We start from the raw sequence: 6,337 nt of genomic DNA, 5'->3' as shown, positions 1-6,337 counted from the left end.
AAAACTGGTAGCTCCTAGCAGCTAGAAAACTACTGGCTTAGACTTTAGACTGTTCAAGCAAGACTAGCCCCTGTGAAGATATATTTGAGCATAAAATGGGAAACACTTCAAACTAAATTAACTGCCTAAGTGCTTATATGCTACACAGTTCTTCTTATAGAAGCAAATTACAATATGCAAAACTGAAAGATATTCCCTTAGTGGAAAAAAAAATTGAGTATGATATATGCTAAATCTGTATTTGTATATCTTTGTCTATATAGAGAATGCTCTTTGTTGTTTGTTTTCATTTACATAGAACATTGAAAAAGCACATATAAGACAAGAGAGCTAACATAACCCAGAAGAGGTCAAAATGCACAAAAAAGAACTTAAAGCAGTGTGTCAATATAGGAAAACTGAGCTGAAAATATTTGACAGACATTTTTCTCATCCACCCTTTCAGATATACCCAAAAACTGATCATCAAAATTTTTAGCAGAAGGGTCAGTATTTTTAACAATATCCCCACATATCATTGTAAATGAGCACAGACTATTACTGGATCACAAATATTTATTGGATGAGTATAAAAATAATAAATAGCTAACTCTTACTACCACATAATATGCAGAGGCACTTTGCTCCACCTTTTTATGTATCAACTCATTAAATTTTTGCAATCATCATATGACCTGGGTTTCATTATTACCCATACTTTAGAGATATGAAATAGGCACTGGAAAAAATGAGGACCTTGGTGAAGGTCATAGAGTGAACTTCAGTGTCCTCATTTGTAAGTGGTAAAAATAACAAAACTGCTAACAGTGCTTTACCATTTACAGTGTGATCTAGAGTATATTTTTCCATCTAATCCTCAAAACACCCTTAAGGTCAGTAATGATGTTACTAGCATGTCTGTTTCATAAATAAAGTCACTTCATAAGTGTCATAAATAGAGCTCAAAGCCAGGTCTTCTGACCATGTTTTCATTTTCTTTCCAGTCTCGTTTCAAAAGTTCCTTTCAATCCCAATGTTCTATAATCCTATGAAACTGCAGAACTTTTTTCATATATAAATATAGTTTATATAGTACTTATTTCTAGATCAAGCCCTTTTCTGAGTACATTACATATATTTTAAGTCATTTAATCCTCACAATTCCATGGGTAGGCACTTTCTATATGAGGAAACTGAGAAACTAATTGGTAAATCATTAGTTCAGCTAAGTATTTGCACAGCTAGCAAAAGGTAGGATTCAAACCCAAGTAGTCTGACTCCAGGAAGTATGCTCGTAACTATTATCTGGCCCCAGGTGCCAAAACATTATATGGTTTTACAGGAAAAAGTCAATCCTAAATACTTCTAAAAAATAAATAAACCATATATTCAAAATAGCATTTCTGACTTGAGATACAATTTAAAAGGTAAATAAATCAATCAATACATATTTATTGAATGTTTGCTTTGGATAGGCATTATATTAAGCACTACTAAGAATATAAACAAGTATAAGCCGTATCCCTGTTCTTAAACCCCGTTTACAGTGTACTTGGGGAGACTAGATCTACATATATAAAGTAAACCTTTAACAATATTGGGACAATCAGTTTTCATTGATTCATATACAATATAAATATCAAATGTGTAACACAGATAATAAATGCTGTGGAAAACCATTAAGACATGAAATATAAAACCCAAAAACAAAAGAAGAAAACCATAAACAGGGAAGTCCTACTGCAACTTGAACCAAAACAAAAAGAAAGGTGGATTCTTATGAAAACAGGATCCTTTTCATAGAGAAATACAAAAAGCATGATTTAGCAATACATTTACCCAAAACCTCATCAATCCTTTTTTTTAAATTACATTACTCTGTATTTTAGCGCAATATTTGGAGCAACAGAGAAAGAATAAGAGGTGAAAATTGACAATCTTTTACATAAACCTAAATTCTTTTAAACATCTGACTACTGAAGAGTTTTCTACAGAATTTAATGAAATACTTAGTTGCCAGATAACAAAATATGCTGCATTGTTTCTTGAAAAGATCAGCAATTCGTGTCTGCAGTACTGATAATAATATAATGCATTATGCAATGTCCAAAAAAAACATGCAGCCTTAGACTTCTGGGTCAAGAATATAGAGGCACTTGCCTCCTCTTAGGGTATCCTCCTCTTGATGGGGTTTACAGTATTTACAGTACTTATATAATAAATACAAGTTCCATTAGAAACAAAAGTAAAGGACGGGTGGCTATTGGAAACAAAAATAAAGGAGGGGTGGCTATTGGCTCATTCAACATCATTAGTAAATGTTGTCCTAGTTACTCATTTAGATATTAATGTTAACTATGCAGAGGGTTAATTAGATTTGGATAAGAATACAATAATGTACATAGGAAAAAAAATGTCTATCATACTGAGAAAAGAATTGAAATGAATCACAGTTGGGCATCTAAATTTACTGTAAAATGTAGAAGCTTCTGTGTCAGAAGGCAAATAATCTGACAATCTTTTACATAGAAGGACTTTTTTCATATAAGAAACATGTAAAAAGCACTTACTATTATGTTAGGTGCTAGCTATAGAAATTTAGAGACAAAACGTAATCCTTGACATTTAGATTCAAATTTATTGAGAAAGACAAACACATAAAGAAATAATTACAATACACTGTGTTAAGCATAAGAGTGGAGATCGGCCCCTCCTACGGGAACGTGTTAGTTGCTAAGAAGCAACTAACCCTCTGGAGAAATTAGGGAAAGTATAAATGAAGAGAGGACTATACATGGCATATTAAAGTCAGAGGAAGAAATGACCACATGGGAGGGAGGAAGGCAGGAAAAACTAAACCCTGGAATTACACCAGACTTGTCTCTTGTAAAGGAGAGTGTTTATTTCCAACTGACCAAAATGGGTGAGATTTTGCTCTTAATCAGAAAATTTCCCATGGACAGCTGATTAATTCTGGCTAATGTGCTAAAGCAACTTCTACATTTGCAAAAATCTTAAACTGATCTCTCAAGGATCTTCAGATTAGTCAAAAATCTAGTGCAATAGAAAACAGAAAGGATGCTATCCCCCTGACCACCACGGCCACCAGCACCCTCCACTTGTCAAAATGCTCTCTAGGTAAAATTCACAGATTGATACATTGGAAATTTAAGATTTAAAAGTACTGAATTTCTGCAAGAAATTATCTGCAGCACATATATTCAATGCTAGCCCTTATTGTGATGCAAGTCACAACTCACCCTTACTGCAAGGACTACTGCGTTTCAACTGGTCAGAATCTCATGTTTTTGACAAATGATAGTCGTTTCCTTAACAAGGGTTTGCAGAGGTCTCCGAAACAGAGAGCTGCATACCTAATCAAAATGGCTCACACTCCGCAAAAGGAAAAAAGGCATGGAAAGGTCCCCAGGGAGAAGCCAATATTGAGAACAGGACAAGACTGTAATTCCCTTAGGACAGCACCTCAACTCCCTAACATACAAATTCTCCGGGGGCATCATGAAGTCACTGGGCATTTCTCCATCACATGTATATGAATGAGTCCTGTGAAGGTTCTGAAACTCTGAGCGTTTAGTCCCTTGAGAAAATATGAATATGCAGCTGCTGTCACATGGGATATTTATTAAACCCATTTCTAACTGACCAGATGGTATTACTATTGCCCCCAAACAGATGACCCAGTGATTCAATAGCAGATGAGACAAAGGGGTTTTTCTCTTTCCTTCTAACTGTTCCTGGGTTTCTGTGTTTGAGAGTAATATAAACAAAGACAAACAGTTTAAACTGTTTTCTGTGGTGTTAGAAACTACTTAAGAAAAGTGGTCTAAGAAACAGACGACAAGGTGGTAATCCACGACTAAAAAAAAAAAATGAAGAAAAATGTCAGAAAACTACATGTTAAATTTAAAGCTCTGTCAATGGCAAATGCCTTTCAGGAGTAATTTAGTTGAAGAATATGGATCGTTTGCTGAATTTCATCCTTCTTATTTTATTACTTGGCACATCAACACTTCCTCTTAATTTGGGGGTAGTGTTGCACTCAGAACTTTCAGGAATTTATTTTCTTAACATAGAATGAGGTTAAGTCTCTTTTAAAATTACCCCACTTCTCCCTGTCACAAAACCGTCAGAACGATAGCAAGAAAGAAAGGCTACATGCCTTAGAGTAAGGTGATTCCTTGACTTCTTCTGAATTGATCCTCTTGAATATAGTAGAAATCATCAGGTCTTTTGTTTGAGCTTTGACCTTCATATTTTTGAGACATAAGAAAAAAAATGCCATTTTTTAAAGAATAGTTTTTCTCATTCCCTAAATATTTAGGATTTGATTCACTTCTAGGAGAAGCTTGGATCTTTGTTTTAGGATAAGACAATTTAACACATAATTTGGCTAGGAAAAATAAGCAAAGAACCCATAATGGCATGGCCAGGTGTGAAACAGGAGATATTGAGGCGCTTATATGCTCCTCATTAAATACCAATGGCTATGTACTCATTGCTGGTGATATTACAATTATCCAGAATGTGTATCTTCTTTAGGATGTTGTTTTTCTTTCTGAGACCTTGAAAAGTTCAGCCTGAACTTCAAATAAGAATTGGCGGGACCTTTTCAAGGCACATTAATTGAGGGAGGTAGACTATCTCTACAACATAGTAGAAAGACAGAAATGACCAGTAACAATCTTCCAACAGAAAGTCTCAGTATATGAGTCTGGGAATCATCAGATATAGTACAGTAGCTGGTTTTAATTTATTTTTCTTCATTGTTGTTCCAGTTATTATGACCACGTAACAAATTACCCCAAAAATTTAGTGGCAAGATACAATCACTTATTTTGTTCATGGTTTTACAGGTCAGGGATTCAAATAGAGCACTGCCAAGTGTTTAGCCAACAGAGATGACTTATCTCTGCTGATGTCTTTGGTATCAGATGGAAGACTCAAAGACAAGGAACTGAAATCTAGTGGTTAGCATGCTTCCATGTCAGGTGTTTGATGTCTGCTGTTGGCTCTCAGCCTCTCCTCTCTAAATGGGCCTCCCCATGAAGTCTCTCCCCATGGAAAAGCAAGGTCACCAGAGTTCTTTCACAGCAGTTCATGATTCCAAGGGCACATGCCTTGAGAGATAGAAGTAAGGACAGAGAGAGAAAAAGGCCATATTGTCCATGACTTAATTTCAGAAGTCACATACCATCTCTTCTACCCCATTCTAATGTGATACAATTCATGAAGAAGGATTCATACTCAAAGGGAAGAAACATAATGGACCCCACCTCTTGACTGAAGAGGGTGTCAACAAAACTATAGTGGACACACACTAAGGTGACCCTAACGAGACGTATGCAGGTATAATTCCCTCCCCTTAAATGTGAACCTTATGATTTGCTTCTAACCAACAGAATATGACAAAGGTGCTGAAATGTCATTCCTTTTATTAAACTATGTTATAGGGCAAAGGTGGTGTTACACTGCTCCACAGAAAGTAATGCTTGCATATATTATGAAAGAATGTTTGTGTTTTCCCAAAATTCAAATGTTGAAGCCATAATCCAAAATTTGATGGTATTTGGAGATAGGCATTTAGGCGATAATTAGGTACTCAGGTGGGGCCACCATGACAGGATTACTATCTTTATAAGAAGAAACACCAAAGAGCTACTTTCTCTCTGCCATGTGAGGACACAGCAAGAAAATGGCCATCTGCAAGCTGAGAAGAAAGTCCTTACCAGAAACGACAAGGCTGGCACCCTGATCCTGGACTTCCAGCCGCCAGAATTGTGAGAAAATAAATTTCTGGTGTCTAAGCTACCCAGTCTATGGCATTTTATTATGGCAACTTGAGCAGACTAATACATTATGTTACATGGCAAAGGTGATGGGATATCACTACCAGGATTATGTCATACTACCTACATAAGACTCCATTTTAGCAGACTGGAAAAAGATTATCCTGCTAGCCTTGAGGAAGCAAGCTGCTATCATGTAAGCTGCCTATGGATAGGTCCACTTGGCAAGTTAAGTGCATGCAGCCTGTAGGAGTGGAAGGCCTCAGTGTTAACAGTTGTAAGGTATTGTGAAAATACCTGACCAAGCCAGGAAGTGGATCCTTTCCAACCAAACTCTAGATAAGAAGGCAGCCCAGTCAACACCTTGACTGTAGCCTTTTGGGACCCTCAAGCAAAAACCTAGCTAAGCCAAGCCTGGACTTTTGATCAGCAGAAACTGAGATAGTAAATGAGTGTTATTTAAACCACTGAATTTCTGATAAATTATTACACAGAAATAGAGAACCGATACAATCACTTTGTAAGAACAGCATGTGGGATCGTGTGGCCAT

The sequence above is a fragment of the Rhinolophus ferrumequinum genome, chromosome 9 (assembly GCF_004115265.2).
Source record: "Rhinolophus ferrumequinum isolate MPI-CBG mRhiFer1 chromosome 9, mRhiFer1_v1.p, whole genome shotgun sequence".
In the NCBI taxonomy this organism is placed as follows: domain Eukaryota; kingdom Metazoa; phylum Chordata; class Mammalia; order Chiroptera; family Rhinolophidae; genus Rhinolophus; species Rhinolophus ferrumequinum.
This window is presented reverse-complemented; position numbering follows the sequence as displayed.